Source organism: Danio rerio, chromosome 5 (genome assembly GCF_049306965.1).
Source record: "Danio rerio strain Tuebingen ecotype United States chromosome 5, GRCz12tu, whole genome shotgun sequence".
Classification (NCBI taxonomy): Eukaryota; Metazoa; Chordata; class Actinopteri; order Cypriniformes; family Danionidae; genus Danio; species Danio rerio.
In genome coordinates, this window is record NC_133180.1 from 31,913,048 (window position 1) to 31,936,431 (window position 23,384).

The 23,384-nt window shown below is 35.3% G+C and overlaps 1 protein-coding gene and 1 long non-coding RNA gene across 7 annotated transcripts in view; one reads left to right on the top strand and one right to left on the bottom strand.

Moving 5' to 3' along the window:
* The window catches only part of camkk1a (calcium/calmodulin-dependent protein kinase kinase 1, alpha a), a 153,237-nt gene that overhangs the window by 13,217 nt on the left and 116,636 nt on the right, over nucleotides 1-23,384 (top strand). The gene's annotated exons all lie outside the window — the stretch shown is intronic.
* Nucleotides 758-5,542, bottom strand: LOC141385831 (uncharacterized). The gene is made up of 4 exons (XR_012406907.1): nucleotides 3,808-5,542; nucleotides 2,006-3,030; nucleotides 1,148-1,461; nucleotides 758-1,007 (listed from the first exon to the last, which is right to left on the bottom strand). It is a non-coding gene; the product is annotated as an uncharacterized lncRNA (long non-coding RNA).

Genomic DNA, 23,384 nt, shown 5'->3' on the forward strand with positions numbered 1-23,384 from the left:
ACACATTTCAGTAATAACGGCAGGCTATTTACCTCAGACAAACACAGCACATCCTTAAACTTGCATCGGGGCTGCAGCAATGGTTTGTCCGTTTGTCATCCTCTGAGAAAATGGTCACCTATTACAATAGACGCCAGGGGAGCACTAGTGCAAAGCCCATTGCAAATGGTCAAGGAAACCACATGCTCGCACTTGTCATTTCAGGGCAGAATAATAACACACGTGAAAATGAGTGCCCTATAGCAGCAGTGTGAAAATTGTAAATAAAAAAGGATGTCGCTAGAGTGGCTTTTTGGTTTCTTTTCTTGTGCATCCCAGCCACTAGCTCCTCATCTGAAAAAAGTTTTAGCATAGTGGGTAATTTAGTCATCCAACTTCACAATTTGTTATGTTGCAGTCGGTATTTAAATTATGATGGTTGGTTCCAGATTTTACCAGATTTGATCATCATAATTTGTTATGTTTAGAGAGTTTGATGTTTACTCTATCATTATTATTGACACCTTACAGATGTTGATCTACCTTTACCATTGCACACACTTTGTAACATTTTATTTATTAAGTTTAAGATTCTCTTTAAAACTTATGTTTATTTCATTATAAAGAAAAAAAAAACTATTTGTCTTAGTAATGGTAGTAAATTAAGATAAAGTGGTTAGGTAAAAGATAAAATGTATTGTTAAATGATATTTAATAGTTATCGATACAGAATATATGAAACATGATATCGTGATTTTTTTTTTTTTTTTTTTTTTTTGCTATGACACCCAGCCCTTCTTGTTTTCTTTTTGAAATATAGATATTTGTTTCATGATCCTCAGCGATCCACTTCTGACAGATCGCTGGTGAACTACATATGTCTTAGGAAACTACAAATCCTATCAGGCCATGTCACACACACACCAGTTGCCGATCATTGCTGATGAGACGCAGCTTATACACCACACATACACCAGTTTAGTCTTTAAGGCAAGGGTCACCAAACTTATTCCTGGAGGGCCGGTATCCTGCAGATTTTAGCTTCAACCCTAATCAAACACACCTGGACAAGCTAATCAAGGTCTTACTAGGTATACTTGAAACATCCAGGCAGGTGTGTTGAGGCAAGTTGGAGCTAAACCCTGCAGGGACACCGGCCCTCCAGGACCGAGATTGATAACCCCTGCTTAGGCACGTACCTTGCATGTCCTGACATTTCTTTGTTTTGCCTGTTTGTATTTTTGATCTGAACCTTGTTTAACGCTTGATCCTGTTTTGCTTCTTTTTGACTATGTTTTTAGATTTTCCTTTATGTATCTTTTTGACCTTGTTTACCTTGAATAAGAATGAATATTCTTATTAAACCAGCAATTGGATCCGTACCTCTGTTGTCCATCATCTTGCTCCTGCATGTGACAATTTGGACTAGAACAAGACAGAAATGTCAAAAATTATATACAGTTGAAGTCAGAATTATTAGCCCTCCTTTGAATTTGTTTTTCTTTTTTAAATATTTCCCAACGTATGTTAAACAGAGCAAGGAAATTTTCACAGTATGTCTGATAATATTTTCCCTTCTGGATAAAGTCATATTTGTTTTATTGCAGCTAGAATAAAAGCAGTTTTTATTAAAAAAAAAAAATAAAAAATTAAGGACAAAATTATTAGCCCCTTTAAGCTAACTTTTTTTCGATAGTCTACAGAACAAACCATCATTATACAAAAACCTAATTACCCTATCCTGCCCAGTTAACCTAATTACCCTAGTTAAGCCTTTAAATGTCACTTTAACCTGTAGAGAAGCATCTTGAAAACTATCTAGTCAAATATTATTTACTGTCATCATGGCAAATATAAATTAAATCAGTTATTTGAAATGAGTTATTAAAACTATTAAGATTAGATATGTGTTGGGAAAAAAAATCTTCTCTCCGTTAAACAGAAATTGGGGAAAAAAATAAACGGGGGGCGAATAATTCAGGGGGGCTAATAATTCTGACTTCAACTATATGTTCCATATTAATACAGTGATTAAATACAATTCTGTAGCTCCTGGTTAACTATAACTAAGACTCAATATTGCATATCTTGCGATGTGACTTGCATACTGACTGTTGAGATTGCAAAATGAAATGCTTTATTTATAGGCATAAATTCAGTTCTGGCTCCAGTGGTGCAAACATCAGTACAATACAATGCAGTACAAAAATAACTATTGTATTACGTGTCGCTGTGTGGTGCCCATAACAAACTTCATACTGACATTTTTTGTGTCAGGTTCTGTGTCTGTTCTGTTGCCAGCTGGTGTTTAATCTGTTTTGACGCATCAAAACTTTTGCTATCATCTAGCATTAATTTAAAGGTATAGCAATATATTGTGACAGACATTTAACCTTTAAGATGAGCAGGTTCAACATTTAGGTATTATCAGAATGGCAAATCGACCCGATAGTGTAGATCACTGAAGATTATACTGAGAAAATCAAACAAAAATCACACAAGAACAGCAAATCTTAGATTTTCAGCATAAATAACATATGAAGTGAGAAAAAAATGATATCAGCATACAGTACATGAAGTAACCTTCATTACAAGCTTTCAGCATGCATAAATGTAACTGAAAACATCATTAGTGGCCAGTTAAGCAATCATCAGACATCCGAGTGTTGAAACTTTATGGCCCAGTTTCACAAACAGGACTTAGCTTAAAGGGATAATTCACCCACAACTGAAACTTTTGTCATGTTTTACTCACTCTTCGCTTGTTTTAAACCTGTTTGAGTTTCTTTCTTTTATTTAACACAAAATAATGTATTTTGAAGAAAACTGGAAACATGTAACCATTGACTTCCATATTATTTGTTTTTCCTACTATGGAAGTCAATGGTTACAGGTTTTCGTGTTTTTTCTAAATATCATATTTTAAAGAATACCACTTGAGGGAAAATAAATAATGATGGAGTTTTTATTTTTAGTCTTAGTTAAATAGACACTTTTATAAAAATGCATTAAAACATTACTGGTGTGCACATGGAGACTAAACAATAGCCCCTTTCACACATACAGACCTTTCCGGAAAATTACCGGCAATTTTCTGGAAAGGTTGTATGTGTGAACAGGTCCTTTTTGAAAATACCGGTAAATTCGTTCTGGCTATTTTCCGGAAAGAGAAGTTTTAACATTACCGGCAATTTGCCGGAATGCTGCGCTGTGTGAACGCAGAAGAAAGATTGACGGAATAAGCGCGTGCACGTCTAGAACGTGCTGACGTGAGACGTCTGCTTTAGCTAATCACAACAATCAGACGCATTTACGTCCGCGCTGTTTATGAGAATAAAAGCCTTTGAATATTTTTCCAGACACATTTAGCTGCTAGAAGTTAGTCAGATCACATTTATATGTTCTTCTTAATGCCAACTGTATAAATAATCATCGATGAGATGCTTATGACAAGCCGTTGTTTGTTTACCTTCAAGCTTTGCGTGTGCCTGTGAAACAGCCTGTGAGCGCCTGCACACGCACATATTATGAACATCTTGACATGCGAAAGTTATCCTGCGAAAGTTGTTCACAATACTGATTATCCACAGAGTTTGTAATTTAGTCAAATGTTTACAAATACAAGCGCAGCCGTTTAAAGCTCATTTGTGGTGAATGATGTCAGAATTTACCGGTATTTTGGAATGGATGTGTGAATGCTCTTTTCCGGAAAATTTCCGTAACGTCCTCGCCTGTGTGAACAGCGCTATTTTGAATATACCGGTAAAGTCGTTCCGGAAATTTTCCGGATATTTACCGGTATCACTGTGTGAAAGGGGCTAATGGCACTGACATACATTAAGCATCTCACTGCAAGTCATTTTCAGCTATGACAGCTCAAATACTATATGCAATAGGACTAGCCTTACACCATTTCATTGAGAATTAAGAATATTATTCATCTTAAAAGAGGAAAAAGTGACAAAAATAAATTTAAACCTTTTTTTCACATCAAAGAGCATCAAAACAGCATTTCAAGAGATCACACTTGGATATATTGCTTGATGATATTAGCAGGTTTGGCATGCTGTCCCAGGAGAGAACCCTGAGCTCTGAGATAATTGAGCCCAGGGCTCCTGCCTGATCGAAAAGCTTGTAAGGGGGTACGAGATCAGGTAGTTCTTGAGAACTCCCCCTGGTAACTGATCCCGCCTGGATAGGGGTATTCTTCGGAAAACAAAGATAAGGGAGTAATTCTAGACAGGCTATTTCTAGTAAACTTGGATTCATATGACTGGCTTACTAATGATTGCAGATGGGAGACCAGCCATGATTAATCATTTCACGTGCCTCTTCTCGAATTTAGTTTGTGAAACTTTACTTAATGTTAAAACTAATAAAGTGAAGAGAATTTGAAAGATAAAACCCTTTCTTATTGAAAGGATCCACAAAGGCTTATTGTTGGACAAAATATGCAATAATGTCTAGGGAGGTTTTATTCATCCATCAGCTGAATTTTCAGAATCAATAATGATTTGTTTACAGTTTTCATAGTATAAATGCCGGTGAGTTTTCCTAGTCAGTCTTGACAGCGTCATAACAGCGTGAATCTTCCCCAGGCTCTTCTGTGGAATAAGAGCTTCCAGGAAACCTAAGGTTTGTTGACGCAGCTTCCAGAGTATTTGCTTCAGTGATGCTTGAGTGTGTTTCCCCAGTATACCCATGAGAATAATCCAGTCATCATAGGTGTCATCATCACTGTGTTTGTGTGTGTGTGCCTGTGCCTAATTATCCTTGACTTTTGCTTTCATGTCCGCGTATTCTTTGGAAAGATCGAGATATGCTAACCATTCTTCCTGCTTATCTTTTGCATTCTCACCTGTTCCCAGTTCTGTTTTTTATCTGTTTTTTATTATCTGGATAAAAGCTAACAGGCAATGTGCGGCTCCCTGAGCGGTCATGTGAAATGGGTCTGTAATTGTACCTGCGCCGCAGAGCCGGAGCTTCTTTAACCTGCTCTTGTCAGTTAGTGGTGAGATTGTATCTCAGGCTCTTGAAAAGGCCACAGATCTAGTTTGTGTTCTTGCCCCCCGTCGGGGTGCTCTTGCTTACTGCCATCCTCTTCTCCGAGACGCTCTGTTCCCATAAATAATTCCCTCTGTGTGTCAAAGGGCACCGTCACATTGTCTGTCTCTTCCTCTCTGTGGCCTCTTTACACCTGATATTAATATGCATTCTGTATCTGGATGATATCTGACTGTTCTTTGGCTGGATTGTGTTTTTTCTGCACTTACTGTACCTGTGAGGAAACAGTGGTTGCATAATGCATCAGATGCTGTGTTAACAAAATGTTCCCTCAAATTTTTAAAAAACTGTTGGGAAGGAAATAAAAAAAAAGGCTTTTTGTGATTTTTTTAACAGACAAATATAATATGTATTGTTCAGTTTCTACCATGATTCTTTTCACAATGTTCACACGTGAATGCAGTAGACCAAAAACACATTAAGCAAATTAAGTTAATGTTTTAAATTAGTTATTAATCAATTTAGTTTAATTTTGCATTCTGTTTAAATTTAAAACTACAAAAAAAAAAAAAAAAAAAACGGATTTTGACATTGTACTTCTAACACGCTCTACTATCTATTCTCTATTATGTCTACTTAGGGGTGTATTGGTCAGTGTTGGGCACATTCATTTAAAATAATAATTAGTTATAGTTACTTGTTACTTTTCGGAAATAGTAACTGAGTAAGTAACTGTAACTTGTTAGTTAGTACAAGTCGGAAATAGTAACTGTAAAAGTTACATAATTATAAAAGTAAAGAAAAAACTCATTTCAAATGACTTTAAGGAATTACCAACCTACATCACACATGACGTCAAACGGTTCAACTGCACATACTGGTTGCAAAAAAGACGAGTTGCAATAGTAAACATGTCGTGTTGTGCAGTAGGTTGAAAAAATCAAAAGTCCAAAAATAGAAAACTTAAATGTTACTGTACACCACACTGCTTTTAAAGCCAACCGCAGACGTCTTTGGCTAACAGCCATCAGAAGAACTAAATGGAGTGAGAAACTAATTAAAAATGCTTGACTCTGCAGTTTTCATTTTATATCAGGTAAGTTCACGCTATGCTGAATAATACATAAAGAAAAGAGAAGTTCTATGGCTGGCTGAGAAAAAAACTGCTCACATGTTAACCACTTGAGCATTCTCAATTATAGTAATGCGTATTTTATTGTCAATATTGGTTACGGGAAAAAGTAATTCAATTGATTACTTGTTACTGGAAAAAAAACTATCCCCGTTAGTAACACTATTTGTTTATAGCATTGTTATTTCCATCACTGGTAATCGTACACTGAAATCATGGTCTGGTATAGGGCTGCAACAACAAATCGATTTAATCGCTAAAAATCGTTTACTAAAAGCGGTGGCAACGAATTTCATAATTAATTTGTTGTGTCGCGCGACACGGGGATGTTTGATTATTAAAAAAAACTTTAGCTCAGCACGGAGCGGAGTGAACACTGCCTCTCTCTCTCTCTCTCTCTCGCGCACTGATACAGAGTTCGGCGCATCATAGACAGGGATGAGGATGAAGGGAGTTCAACAGCTGGGTAAATACTACAGAATCCTACTTTTGTTCCGTTTTGAAGTGAGGACCGTATAGTCCCTGGTGGTGATATTTTACTCGTTATCCTGCTTGATTTAGAGCAACAACTTAAGATCAAACAGATTTGGCGCAGTGCCAGTAAGGGACCGTCAGAAAAGAACTTTTTTTTTTTTTTTTTCGAAAACAACTTAACCCCACTGAGAAAGACGTGTAATATTATCACAAATATGCAGCATTTTAATCGCTGAATGCTTAATTTTTATTTTAGACATGTAAATACACAGAAGTACTCGCAAAATAAAACATTTCCAAGAGCTGTTCAACACACAAGGAAGTCTAACAATCCATTCTAATATAATTTGCCGATGTGTTTTATTCAAATCAGATACACATAGTTAAAGTAACTGTAAAGTTAAATCTTCTCTTCTCTAAGTTCACAAGCCATTTACTTGCATGTATTTGGGGAGTAACTGGTGTATTTACATGTTGAATTCTGCGTGTTCTGCTTCTTATAAATAAGACAAACATGCGGCCGCAAATAAACATGGCGACGCCCATCTCACGTTATAGATCACAATCACTTACACGTTTATGTGATCTGGTAAAACTTCTGTTTGAGATTATATCTCATTAAGATTATTTTTCTTGCCCAATTTGCAAAAAATTTGCAAATAATTTAATTTAATAGTTTAAAATGGTTTTATACAAACAATTACTTAATTTTGAGGTGTTTTTTTATCAGAGAACAAGACATAATTTCTTATGCTATTCCATGTGTCTAGTATGCATCTTGACTTAATAATATGTAGATTTTTGGATTGAAAACAGGACAAAACTACTTAGTTTTTTTTATTATGCTTATTATTATTATTATTATTATTATTATTATTATTATTATTATTATCATCATCATTATTATTATACCAGCTTTGGGATGAGCTTTTTTAAATAAACGTTTGGAAATTAATGTTTTTTTTTCAAAATCTGATTCATCGATTAATCGATTATTAAAATAATCGTCAGTTGCAGCCCTAGTCTGGTACCTTGGTTTTGGGGTCACGTTTAATACAGATTCTATACAGCAGGAATAAGCAAGAAAACCCCAGTGCTCACTTTTTTCTGTTTAATTTTAACAGGTGGAACTGTTTTGTTCCACCATTTATTCCACTGTGGTGACCTGTGAAATAGAGACTGAAGGTCGAAATGAATTAATGAGTTTTTTAATAAATATAAAATATAACTGAAAACTCAGTTCTGGATCAGTGTGAGAACAATTTATCGGAAGATAAAGGACCTGTGTTGCATCAGATTTAGCTGTTTTGATCAGTGCATTTGAGTCTGTGTGAGCGAAGTGAAGAGTTAAGAACCTGCTATCAGCAGCCGTGTGCTCCACAAACTCACTGTCTCCAGGCTCTTCTTCCGACGGAGAGAGAAATCACAGGTCTGTGGAAACACATCACTAATGCTAATCCCTGAGCCCGAGGATTCCCCCAAATATTCATCTCCATTATGCATGCATGAGAGAGAGAGAGGAGAAAGCGAGCGCATGAGAAATTGAGTATGCTGATGAGGCTCAGGTCATCCACTTGCTTCATTTATCTATTATAATGTTTTAAAACTAGCATGAGGTCAAGTAAGTTGTTAGCCAGATTAGTTTTTATACGTTAAAGCAATGCGAAAAGTTCACCATTTAAAGCTTTCAGGGAATGTCATTGAAGTCTTTTTTTGGGTTCATTGTCTACAAAATAAACGTTTTACTTGAATATTTCTCATGACAACCTTTTTACTTGCAGATTATTTTACGGTCTCATTTTTTAGTAATTTGAAATGAACATCATGTACTTCCTGTAGGCTATAGTGACTGTGTTTGTTGCTGATATTGCTTTGTTGACGTTTTGTGAGAAACCATTGTTAATATGTAAATTCTAACAGGAGGAACTCTGTTTTCTGTCTCCCTGTTTAACACATGGGTAGGAAGCTTGCTGCCTGTGTTTATTATGGTTGGTTTCTCCTGTGTTGTTTGTAGGAAGGGACGTTTTCTTTATTTTGTTTTTAATCTATTTTCCAGCGAAGTTTTTTTCAAATTCATTTAGTTTTGTTTATTGTGATTTATTTTAGCTTCAACCCATAGACTATAAAATATATGGAAGTAGTATCCGTGACGTCACCCATAGGTTTCTGAAGAGTGCAAAAGAAGCCACAAGTAGGCGCGGTCAACCGTCGCCATTTTGTTCGCGCGTCATTGCACTCACAGCGGGATACCAAACAAGGGCAAAGAGGCGGAGAGGGAGCGGAGCTACAGACACCTGCTGGCATTTTGTTTGGACCTGACTCAGACACACTTTACTTTGGGAAAACGCTTAATACTTTATCACCTGTGACTCGTTTGTATTCTGACCACATGTGCTTGGCTGTACACTATATTAAAAGTGTTTAGACTTTTAAAAACACAGCTGTAATAAATTGAGCCAATAAGTATTACTTCCAAACACTTCAGATATAGTCTGTGTAAGTAAATGCAAGACTATTGATAAAATCTAGCATAACACTGTATGATAACACTTCAGATGACTGTTCTACAGTCCACATCTAATCAATCTGTCAGATTCTGCAGTGCATTACAGCTATAAAAAAATTATAAATGATCTTAAATAAAACAAATGGATTAATAGAGATTAATAAAGACCTTTGTGATCTCACTAGCCCAGATGCTAAGCTAACTCTGTAAAAGCCAATGTCTCCCTGTGCATTGAACTTTGAGCATATCACATTCAGAGATGTTGTTTATGTTCACACAGCTTCATTACGCATCAACTAAAGTTGAAAATATGATATCAAAGTGTTAAATGATTTTCACTATATTAAACAAAAGTAGACTTAAAATACATTTCAAAAACGTAGACTTTCGAGCTGTAGCATTCAATCCATGCATAAATCTGAAGACTTTATTACACAACAGCCAGTCTTTGTTTGTGAAAAAAATTTGATCTGGTTTGGAGTTTTTGCAGGTGTGTTTGTAACAGCGGGAGCTCCTCTGCACTGATTGAATCACAGGTTTCAGGTTTCTCTGTTTAGACAGCTCTGATTTGCCTATTGAGACAGTGATCTGCAGATTGTGGAGATGTTGTTTTTGTTGTTGTTGTGTTCAGTGACAGGTGAAGCAGCGAATGGAGCAGATGGTTCATGCCTGTCTCCCATTCTTATTGCTCAGTGTGAAAATCTGCCATTAGATCATCTCCGGCCCATAAGTGATTAGCCATTGTATCCAAACATCTGAGACATCAAGGTCTGAAAATCTCAAAATGTGAACTTCGGAAACAATTTAGCATGTAATTAAATACTGACATTTTTAAGATAAAAGAAAAAAAAATTAAATGTCATGACATTTAAAATGAAATTATTTTAGGTAATTATTTTTTAAATATACAGCATTCCATCAAAGTGTTGTACTGATGGAGGGCCTGTTTCAGTATGGAGGTTCAACAGACTCAGCGTTTAAACTTGAAGTTTGAGTTGATTTACCGAGAGATCAAAAACTCTTCGGTTTCAGAATAGCGGATCTGAGTTGGGTCAATCAACTTTGAGTAGACCAACTCAGAGTTAGGCGCACACACTGCGACTATAACAAGGCATTATCAATAGAGTGCAGATATTACGAGTGACTATGGCAACATCTTAAAAAAGAGATCACTCTTTCTTTCTCCAGCTGAACTTGATGTGCTTATGCAAAGTCTTAGCAAATATGAGCATATATTTCAAAAAGCAACACCACTGCATCAGGGAAACAGAGACAGTTAGTGTGGGAAAACAACTGCTCAAGTCAATGCGTAATTTTACATTTAAAGTATTTAAATATTTAAGGATAATAAAATTAGTAATGTAATTTGTGACGTTTATAAAATTTGTACACGTTCCCACTTTTATACACGTTGAACAGTTTTAATAGATTTAAAAGTGTACTTTTGTGACTGTCTTTTTTATTGATTAAGTGATAGAGGTTGATGATATTTAGAATGTAAGCAGAACTAAACAATAGTTTTTAGAAGAAATAATAATCCTATTACTTAGTAAAAGTACATGTCCCTGTCGAAAGACAGCGCAAATTTAAGCTAATTATTTATTTAAAAAAGGACAACCCATTCTCGTTTGTGACTTAGTTCTTTGTGTGGCTGAAATGTAGGTAAAAGCTATGTTTCCATCCAAATATATTAATTAAATTTATGTGCAAAACTGGATTATCACATAAAAGATGTGCGAATAAAACAGCATTTCCGTCCAAGTAGAAGAAGCTGTGTCACTCTTTTCTTTATTTAAAAAATGTACTTGCGCCTCAGAACAATATTTAACAATATATCAGACAATGCTGACACACAATGAACACATGGGGGCATTTGAAGCCATGAGACACAGGAAAACAGACGCTCTGACACGCTCCAGACGCTCTGGAGGTCATTAAAAATATAATAACATTAATACTGAAACGGTTAAGGCATTTTAGAATGACCAAATCAACATGTCAGATGTTCTGCAGTGTGCTCAGCCTGCTGTTTTGTCCATTCCCACACATTTTCATCATCATATGATCTCTTATAACAAACCTTTTTTAATGCACATACTGTAAGTTTAGGCGCATCTTTTCTATCGAATAAAAGTTTTTCCTACTCAGTTATGCATGTGTTTTTGTGCGTATTTTCAAAAGTTATGTGCATAATGACGTTTCCATCAACCAATTTTTTTATTTTATTTTATTTTTTTATGCGCATCTCAAAAATGATAATTAAAATAGGTGGGTGGAAACGTAAGGCTAAGGCGAGAAATACCGCCTCGTCTTAAAAAAAGGGGAGGAGGCCGACAGAAACTTTGAGTTTAGAGAATAAAACCTGCTCTTGACCAGGTTTCACAGAGTAAGTTACCACAGTAACTGACTCGAGTTAAAGTTATCTCTCTTTCAGAAACAGGGTTGACTTACCCTGCTTTCTCGAGTTGGACAAACCTGCCATTCTGAAACAGAAAACCCAGAGTTACTTTCATTCAGGATTAAAATACTCTCAGTTTTCACAGAAGCACAAATGTAAGTTTTGGGCAAGTGTATTGTAAGTAAATAATGACAGAATTTTAATTTCCATTAAAGGAATAGTTTACTTAAATATTAAAATTACCCCATATTTTACTCCACCTCAGGCCAGGCGCTTTCAGACGAACCATTTTTTAAAGTTTCCAAAAACATTTTTTTAAAAACCTACAGAAACAAACCCATAAGGCGCGAGGTGGATAATGCATGTGTCATGTGTTTCTTTGCATACATTCATGCATACATTTCTGCATAAAATGTGGGTACGGATATTATCAGGAAATAATCATAGTTTTATCAAAACTCTAAATTAATTAATTTGAACATCTTTTTTTTTTAATAGATGGCGCTGAGCATGGCTGCCGTATTGCGAGCTCCCAGCTGTCGTTGTATTTGCACTGTATTTTGTACTGTCTGGAGTCAGCATCTAAGCTTTTTACTCATCATAGCACACATGCTGCTAATGACATGACAATAAAAGTGATTTGATTAAATAATTATTGTACATTAAGTTTTAATGTACAAGCTTTAATCAAAAAGGAGGAACATGTGACCTTTTCTCTTTGCTGTTCTCAAAGGCTTCTGTTTCTGTTTCTTGAGTGTTTTGTGTCAGAAAGCGAAGGTAGATAGGAAACTGAAGCCTCTCTGTGGGAGCCACTGCTAAATGAGATGGCCAGATGAAATGGCAAAACTTCATTACTTTAGTGATCTAAGCTCGAAACTATTAGAGCACTCAACATTCAATGACTTATTATACTTCAGATGATGAAAACTGCTTTGGTCATCTCCATGTGCGCGAAGGCCAGGCTTTGCTGCTGGAGTTATGGAGAGGGATATGTTTTCACCGACCAATTAATCACATCTCTAGAGGACCGGGTTTGGAAATAAACAACCCCCGAAGCCCTCAATCTGGAGACTAATTCTTCCATCAACAGATGGCAGGAACGTTGTAAACACATTTTGAGGGAAACTTTGAGCAAACCTTTGCATTGTGGAAAGATTCAAATCCGTGATGCTAAATGCTAACAAAGATAGCAGATGTGCTGGAGTCACAACAAGGGTACTTGAGTAAGAATGCATAGGTGGTGTTTTTTTCCCCTTTGGAATAACAGCCTTTGTTTATTGACTAAAATGTTTGGAATGGGAATGCATTTTTAATAATGATTATTAACAAATATAATTAAATTAAATTCAAATGTTTATGATGAATAAAACTATTTTGTGTTAACAATAAAATTAACAAAAAAGTGAATTTTGTAGATATCATTATATAATGATGTACATTATCATTACATTTGTAAATTATTGCAGTTTGCATGAATGTTTTTAAATTATAATTATTTGTATTATTATTATATTTAGTTGCAGAAACTTATTTGTAGCATAATCAACATTGTTTCCTTAAAGTTCAGCCACTATAATTTATGTATTACAGTTTAAATCAACTGCTAGCAAAGCAAAGCAAAATGTAACTTATTTAACATGTACTGTATATATACAGTGATAAAGTACAATGTTACTCATTGCTCATAGAGTTTTAGACAACGTTTAGGGTGTGATTATGGTGTTTACACAAGTTGCTATTTGAATGTTCCTTTCATGTCCCTGTTTTACATGTTATAGCACATAGATTGATTAACGTCATTGCTTTATCACGCTATCCACATTTCTTCTGGAGTTTAGTTTTTTTCTGTGCCCCCCAACGCTTCAATGACAAACTGAGATATTGGATTTGAATACTAAATAAGGACTAGTGTAAGAGTGTTGTTTTAATGTGAGAAAATAAAATCTATGCATTTCTGAGCTGTGTGTGTGTATGAAATATCCTGTCGCAAAAAGCAGCAATGCAATCCTACATGATGGTAATAGTTGATAAACTACACTTTTATAATGTGACTAAAACCAACATACTCCACATGTCTTGGTCTGATTTCTGTTTAGTTCGATTATGACTTTAGTCAGAACTAGAAATCCACTATTAAGTTATCAAGACAAAAACAAAGAAAGAAAAAAATTGGGGGTGGGATGGGATGGTGAATAATAGTTCTTTTTTTCATAATTATAATGATAAAAAAAAATAATAATAATTTCATATTTTATAAAATATTATTCTGTATTTTCTATCGTTATTTTCATTCTTTATGAAACATGAAGACAAATGACTATTTGGCTAATTTTATGTCAGCATGTACACAACCTCTTTTACAGCATTCTGTTTATTGATAGCAGTGATAGGTGTGATAGTGCTGCATATGAGCCTGAGGTAGATTCAGTGGTAGAAGAAAACAGCATAACCACAACTATTGCAACAGTGTGCCTCGGTGTTGTAATTGCTTGCACTTACCAGGATTATGTGGACAAAAAAATGCTTTGAACTGCCATTTGCATTTTATATGCAAAAAGTTGCCAGTTAAGAGACAAAGATGTAAATTTTAAGCAAAGTCGGGAGATCACAATCCAGAAGTTTCAGTAAGGTTGAAAATAATAGCATGTTTTAAACTGTGAGGAGCTAGATCTGCATTGTAAATGTTTCAGGATGTCTTTATGGTGAAATAACTTCTATGTGTGACCATTATACACACAAATAATTATAAGTCTCTGTTTGATAAGCCTATTGCAATATTTATTTATTTATTTATTTGTATAAACATTGAGCAAGAATGAACAAACATTAGCTCGTATTGTAGACATATAAAAAGATATTAAGTCAGAAACAAACCATTAAAACTTGAAAAAGTATATAGCTTAAACCTCAGAGAGGACACTGGATTGCATGAGTTGTAGATTTTACACAATAATGATACTACTACTACTACTACTACTACTACAACTACTACTACTACTACTACTACTAATAATAATAATAATAATAATATTTTTAATAATAAAATGAAGAAATTGATCCCAAAATTGACTCTCCTAATTATTTGATAAGCCTTAAAGTAGTTTTAAACTGTTCAATTCAATAAATCATTTGATTTGATTAACAATTATTGACAATAAGGCAGTTGCACATAGAACTGAATGCATTTAATAGATTATATATTTAAATATATTAAATACTGAACGACAAATAACTTTATTGAACTATTAATAGTTGATTATTTCACAGTTAAAACAAGAAAATACTTGTATAATAAATAATAAAGCAAATAAATCCTTGGAGAAAGGACGATTTGTAAATGATGAAATCATTTTGTAGCATTAGCAATGTCATAAATGGTGCATCTGTGAAGTACTGACTTTATTGTCTCTGAAGTGTCGAGGTGGTCACGGTGGGAATACTTACACAGTGACTCTAAGCCACTTGAGTGTTGGAAGAAAATTGAGGAGATCAAATACCCTTTATCTCACTCAAATCGGCAATGACTTGAAAGCCATCAATGACGCTTTCAGACTTGTCTACAGGGAGACAGAACGCCTTTAGAAGCGCTTAGAAAAAAATGTTCCCCTCTCCTTTTGGGTTCTGAGAAATCAACGAGTTTTCTCAAGGATGGTTAGAAAATGAAGAGAATCAATTATTTACTTAAACCGAAAGAGTACGCAAGGCGACTGTATCCTAATCAGTCTAAAAAGGAAACCTCTCAAACAGTGGGGACACAACATCATCCTCAGTCAGTTATATTTTGCTTAAAAGCATCAAAGCTTACCACATATGCTGCTGCACCATTGCGTGCAAACATTTGAGATGGTTTTGTAAGCTTACTGTACATTTTACAAACTTGTATACTTGATGTCTGCTATAATCTGTTTGCATTTGTAGTCTGTATCAAACATGAATATTTACTTCTGCATCTTTGGTAACCTTTAAGGCTTATTCTGTGCCATTTACTGTCTATAAGCCATTGAATTGTTTAAATCCATGAATGCTCTCTCAAGTCAAGTTCCAGTCAATCTTTAATGTCATTCTGCTACATGTGTGCACATATGTGCTGAACCATACACAATACCCAAGACAGAATATACAAGTACTTTTACATAAGAATCTCTAGGGCTTACAGAGAATGGTCTGAAAAAGAGAAAATATCCAGTGAGCGGCAGTTCTTTGGGTGCAGATGCCAGAGGTCAGCGGATAATGGCCAGGCTGGTACAAGCTAATAGAAAGGCAACAGAAACTCAAATAACCACTCACTACAACCGAGGTATGCAGAAGAGCATTTCTGAACACACAACACGTCCAACCTTGAGACTGATGGGCTACAGCAGCAGAAGACCGGGTGCCACCCCTGTCAGCTAAGAACAGGAAACTGAGGCTACAATTCACTCTAGACTCACCAAAATTGGACAATAGAAGATTGGAAAAATGTTGCCTGAGTCTTATGAGTCTAGATTTCTTCTATGACATTCGGATGGCAGGGTCAGAATTTGGCATCAAAAACATGAAAGCATTCCAACAAGATAACATGCCATGTCATAAAATGTGAATCTTCCCAGACTGGTTTCTCGAACATGACAATGAGTTCACTTTACTTAAAAAGCCTTCACAGTCATCAGATCTCAATCCAATAAAGCCCCTTTGGGATGTGGTGGAATGGGAGATTCGCATCATGGATGTGCAGCCGACAAATCTGCAGCAACTGCGTGATGCTATCATGTTAATATGGACCAACATCTCTGACGAACATTTACAGTACCTTGTTGAATCTATGCCATGAAGGATTAAGTCAGGTGTACTTAATAATGTGGATGGTGAGTATTTAATATTTTGAGAGACTTTGGATACCATCAACCATCTGCTTATCAACATCCATAAAATGATTTTGCTTGAAACCTACAGTAATACATTAACAACTGTTGTCTAATTATAAATGATCCCTTAATCATGCTAGAGTGATGATACTCTGACGTTTAATAATAAACATAGTCTTAATGAAATGTTGTGCATATGTTTAAAAGTAGTTTTCAGAGCGAGTTTATTTGCTCTTTAATTTGCTTGCCATTTGAAACCTTCCGTAAAGTGAATGGCAGATTCTGACGTTCTCTAATTAAACCTTCGTGCTCAGGTTCTAGACCTCATTTGAGAAACATGACAAATGCTAGCGATATGTAAATCAGGTCCTGGGAAAACTATTCTAATATGGTGATTAGAAATGAGCCATTAAAACAGATTGCCTTCCCATCTGTATGGATTGGCCTGCTTTGGCAGACAGCTGGATCCTGAGAGAGAGACTCAAAACACTTTCATCATGAAACCGATTCTTCACATCAGACCACTGTTTTGGCAAAAAGCTTAATTTGTTTTCATATTAACATTTGTGTGGCCTTTTGAAGTTCATGAAAGTTCCTAAGTGCAGCAGTTTTTACTCCTAAATATACATTATATTATATATGTTTATTATTATTATTATTATTATTATTATTTTATTTGTTTTTGGCACTGTGATTTTTTTTTTCATGTAAGTAATTTTAATAAATATTTTTTTATGTTACATAATGTAATGTGCGTATTTTATATAGCACATTCATTGTGTATGGCCATACACCCAAAGCGCTCACAATCATGAGGGGGGTGGGGACTTTCCACACCACAACCAGAGTGCAGCATCCACTTGGATAATGCAACGACAGCCACAGGACAACTGCACCAGTGCACTCACCCCACACCAGCTATTGGTGGAGTGGAGAGACAGTGATAGAGCCAATTCAGTGGATGGGGGTGATTGGGAGGCCATGATGGGTAAGGGTCGATGGAGGGAATTTGGCCAGGACACAGGGGTTACACCCCTACTCTTTACGAGAAGTGCCATGGGATTTTTAATGACCACAGAGAGTCAGGACCTCGGTTTAAGGTCTCATCCAAAAGACGCATTCATATTAATGTATTTATTTATATGTTTTATTAACCAATTTTAATTTTTTTAATTAAATGAATTTTCATTTTGTTTTATTTAAATTAATGCTATTCCATTTTAATTTAAATTAAGTTTTATTTATTTTAATTTAATTTTAATTTTCAGTTATTTTTATTTTATTCATTTATTTATTTATTTTTGTTTTGTTTTATTTTGTCAGCCAAACTGACACTCTGTATGTTTTTGTTAATTCAATATACATAAACCCACAGAAACATTTTTTTCCAAATCCCTCAAAATTATAAAAGGAATGTATGTAATGAAAACTTTAGGTGTTTTAGTTTTGCTGTCCTTGTATCTGTATTTTGTAGATACTGCTGTTCAAAATGTCAACGTTTTAATTTCATAGTGACGTTTCACGTTTCCACCCTATACAACTGCAATTCTCTCATTACAAATCAAGCAGGATGGTTTTGTGCTAGCTTGTGGTAAACTGTCTATTCTCTTCATCAAGTTTTATTTTCCACGAGACCAACATCTTCATCCATTCAAATGACCTCTTTGCTGTGGTGCGTTAAACCCCGTGCGCATATGCGCGATTAGCCTGCTAGATCATGTGAAGTCTCGTATGATCACTGCATGTCATGACAACAGGAAAACATTATATATTTTGTCATTTTTTGTCATTATTTTTTTTTTTTTTTTTTTTTACAAAAATTCAAACAACTAAACAGTTGATTTACAAGGTTTATGCATTTATCACTGAAGGAAATCCACAATTCGATTCCTTCACACATGGTCTTACAATACCAAATAGAGTCTGGTCCAGATTGAATGAACTTTGAGAAGCCCTGATTTAAACTTTTAAAATATATAATTTCACTAATACATCCAAGGATCTGTTTTTGTTTTAACCTCATTTGCTACTCTTTTTGTGACATTAAGCAATAAACCTTTGGCTTATAAAGTATTTTGCACATTCCCTGTTCGCTTTTACCAACTTACTCTTTAAAATAACCAGCCTTCAGTGTATGATGATCAAATTTCGATTTTTACAGACACCCAAATCCACTGCTAGCTGTTTCTCCCTGGCCTTACTGCAGTGGTGGATCTGTTTTTAGTCTCTGGTGTTTGTATCTCTTGATATGGCAAGCATCATGTTTGTCTTTTGGCACAATGACCTTTTGCCACACATAGTGTTTCAGAGGAAGCTGTCAACTCGCCATAAAAGCGCTGTCCTTTTGTTACACCACTGTGAGGAGACGGAGGACATTCGACCAAATCTAGGGTCCATGTTCACACAGACTATATAACAGTATTTTGTATATGGCTTTATGCTTAATTATTGACAAAGCGATGCTGTTTTATGTTAACATTGTCTGACAGCTAGGTGAATAAAAACAGCTCAGCAGTGTCTTTATTGCTTCTGTGAGATGCAGTAATATACAGCAGCCAGTCAGTAAAAAACATTAGTTGGAATTTTCCCAAACACTAAGGATAATGTAAATGAGTTGCGTTCATTTTTACAGTATTGTCATTTGCATGGAACATAAAAGCTTTATAATCCACAGAGGACTCATAAATCTGTTAGATGGATGTAAAGAGGCCCAGCTGCAGATTAACTTCTATCCATTCAAAGAGCTTCAACTATGAGTGAAATTCAGATCTTAGCTTTAGTCATGTTTAATGCTGGAATGCATAGTCCACTCTACAGACTGGCAGAAGAGACAACTCTCCTATGCTTTCAAATACTCATGAGTCTAGTTCTTAATTATAGAAATGTGTCTCAGATTCTACTTTTGCATAAAGGAAATGTGTTTTGTTTGAGGATTGGTATGAGCAAGTTGAAAATGAGTAGTTTCAGCAATTTATTTCTCAGTTATTGTTTGTAAGCTAATCGGTTTTGATTTTTTTCAGTTGTTTATTCATAAGGACTGCATAAAGCCCATCTCACACTGTGCTATTTTTAATATTCCTTTCCTATTGTAGCTTGTCAGGCTTTAAGAACATGATCTCCATGTCACACTGTAAGATCTCAGTTGTCATAATATCAGACTGCATGACAATCAAGATACACCGAACACAGACACCCACAAGACTCGTCGGGAATTTGATGTCATTTATGACCCACACTCCAGTAACCCGCACTCTGAAATGATACCAGCTTGACATAAATGATCTGTAGCATGAAATTAATAACCTTGTAATATATTTTTAGAATATTAGTATATAAACTAATAACATTAATTGATTTAATAACCGGCAAAGCAGTGGCGCAGTAGGTAGTGCTGTCGCCTCACAGCAAGAAAGTCGCTGGGTCGCTGGTTTGAGCCTTGGCTCTGTTGGCGTTTCTGTGTGGAGTTTGCATTTTCTCCCTGTGTTCACGTGGGTGTACTCTGGGTGCTCCGGTTTCCCCCACAGTCCAAAGACATGCGGTGCAGGTGAATCGGGTAGGCTAAATTGTCCTTAGTGTATGAGTGTGTGTGTGAATGTTTTTCCAGAGATGGTTTGCGGCTGGAAGGGCATCCGCTGTGTATAAACTTGCTGGATAAGTTGGCGTTTCACGGTATCACGGTGTTTACTGCTCTAAAATATTTTCTTGTTAAATGTCTGGGTAAAAAAAACAAAACCTTTTTTCCCCTTTGAAAATAATATATTCTATTTTTTGAAAGATTTATGATATTTTGGAGCAGTAAACATGTCAGGTTATATAATTCAAATAAACCATTGACTTCTGCTGTCTTGATTAGTTTAAAAAAAAAAACAGATGTCTTTACAATTTAAAATGGCATTTTTGGATATTTTTTTTCTGCTGAAAATACTGTTATCCTAAAAAAAAATGTAATTAAAAATTCTTACACGTTTCTTAGGAACAGTATGTTGGCGGGTAAAAAAAAAAAAAAAAAATAATAATAATAATTATATATATAATGAAAAAAAAAAATATATATATATATATATATATATATATATATATATATATTTTTTTTTTTTTACTATGGAGAATATATTATATGTTACACTATATATTTTGTTTGCACAGTGGTGTTGCTGTACCATATTTCTCAATGTTTGTGAATGGTTTATTATAGTTTATGTATATGCACTTCCTTACAAAATCATCCCAGTTTATCGAAAATTATGAATTCTTTCCAAATAGACGTATTAATTTCATCTGGTGAAATTAAATATTTAATATTGCAATATATATCTTAGAAAAATAAGATATCACAATGTCATTTTTTTTTCAATATCGTGCAGCCCTAATGTAAACACTTGATAAATTATTGAGTTAATAAAGGACAAAATGTGGTAACATTCTATTTAAATCAAACAAATACTGCAACTCTTCACTCATCGAGTGGCTTTGTCTTGAACCATGCTTGATTGCACAGTAAGAACTGTTTGTACAGTAAAACTTGGGTTCTTTGATTTGATTGGTCGGTTGAAACATTTTAACATTTACTGTAGTGTCAGTACTCTGTTTATCAGATCTGCCGAGGAAGCTGAAGTTAAAGTCTGGTATGTTGCTGCTTGTCAGAATTCTTGAAGGGTCAAGTTAGGGTTAGTCTTATACAATTGTTTCGCAACTTTGATTATATAAACCATGGATAAATGCATGATTGACAGTATTAAAGAAATCTGACCAATATCCAGTCCAATCCAGTGTTTCATATGAGGAAATCTTCCTATAATTCAACTGGTTCACACACAGGAACATTTGGAGACTGAAAATCGATGCTGTGTTGCTGGAGGTGTGAATTGAGTTGATTGTGGAAGTAAAGATGTTGGAACAGTGTAGAAAGCAACAGAAAGTGGCAAAATCTCACCTGATGCTCAACAATGACTGCACTGACAAAAAAAATAAATAAATACAAATTTGGCCTTTCTAGACTTTACAGATGTATTGTCTTCATTGTTTCATTCTCCATTGCACTAAACTCAGTTTCTATCTACAGTTTGCACATTGAAATATTTATTGTACTTGTGTTTTTGTTTGTGTTGCACCTTTGTTGAATTGTTTTAGAATTTCCAAAACATGAATTAATTTTCCTTCGGCTTAGTCCCTTATTTATTAGGGGATGCCACAGCGTAATAGACCGCCAACTATTAACATATATTTTACATAGCGGTTATCCTTACAGCGGCAACACATTACAGAGAAACACCCATACACTCTAGCATTCACACCAATTTTGTTTACCCAATTCACTTAGGGTGCTTTCACATGTGTGAATCAATTCAGTTCTTGCGAAACAGAGATTACTATTGTTACATTGTTGCTCTTGGTGCGGTTCACTTTCACATGGCAAAATTTCTAAACGGACCAAAAGTGCTAAAACAAATCACTTCTGAGTAAACTCTCCTCACCTTGGTCAGAGTTTCATAGTTTATTTTGCAGAGTCCCGCCCAGCTGTGAGGGGAGGTGATGGTTTGGTGGTGTTTGACTAGGTGCGCGTGACGTATCTGTAGAGTGAGGAGAGATGCGGTGTGGAGGGGTGAGAAGGGTGCGCAACGTATTTGAGGAGCGGGAGGGAGATGCAAGATTTCCGGGAGATTTTTACTCGTTTGCGGGCATCCAGGAGTCTCTGTGCTTTGCAGGAGACTCCTAAAACTTCCGGGAGACTTGGATGTCTGGAATGACCTCCCACCCTACTCATAATTCTTTCTTCATATAGCCATATGCATATTACAAATCCACAATACACTGTGATATAGCCGAGCTCGGATTGTATGACTTTCTCACTATAATCGATCCGCTACAGAGTTCGTTTCAATCGAGCCGAGACCATCTCATTTAAGCGATCTCGGAGCGATTGATTTGGCGCGGATCCTAGCGGGATTGCTGGTTTCACATATGCCAAACGAACTGCGTTAACTGGGCAAATGAGACAGGCTCCAAAACAAAAGCGTAGGTGTGAAAGCACCCTTATACTGCATGTTTTTGGACTGTGGGGGAGACCGTGGTACCTGCAGGAACCCACACAAACATGGGGAGAACATACAAAACTCCACACAGAAATGCCCAGTCGGGACTCGAACCAGTGACCTTCTTGTTGTGAGGCGACAGTGCTAATCACTGAGCCACTTTTCCAACTAGAAAACAAAAAAAGGTATTTTTTAAATCTCTCTTCACATTGCGGCACTCACATGGGCTTACACACACACAGACAGTCAGTCAATGTTGAGTTGTTTTCCAGCTCTTCTCTTTTCAAGCCTCCAGTGGCCTTAATTGGATTTGCTCAGATGAAGAGTGACATAATTACACAAGCAATGGTAAATTTCACAAGATGTACTTGGAGACACACTTTCATTTCCTACCATAAACTCGATCTCAAGTTAATTGTTTAGTTTTGTGTCAATATTGTTTATTATATTTGAAGAAAGAATGTCCTATTTGCATTTATGCATCCAAATGCCTCTGCATTCATTAAGGTGATGGTGAAAAACATACTTTGCAATAATATGTGCTATTTATCAGAACACATTATTTGTATTCTTGGCTATTCATTCCCAAATTGACTAATATTTATTGACTAATATTTATAAGTTAAAATTGATGAATGTGCACTAAAAAAAAATTAAAGAAACATTTTTGAATAATTCTGTTTGTAGTAAATGTTATACTAAAAATTGTTTAAGACTTATTGTGGTTTCCACCAAAATAGCACATCAGTTTTAAACAAATAATAATGCATTTCAGCATAATAAAATGATTTCTAAGGGATAATGCGAGAACGGAGTAATGGAAATGAAAAAAATGAAAATAAAAATTCAGCTTTAAGTCAACTGAATAAATTGATTTAATATTATTTCAAAAAGTAAAAAACAATTGGTCTAATACAGTATATGTGGCTTTAAAGAGCACCCATTTTACCCCCTTTTCAAGATTTAAAATAAGTCTTTTGTGTCTCCAGTACGTGTCTGTAAAGTTTCAGCTCAA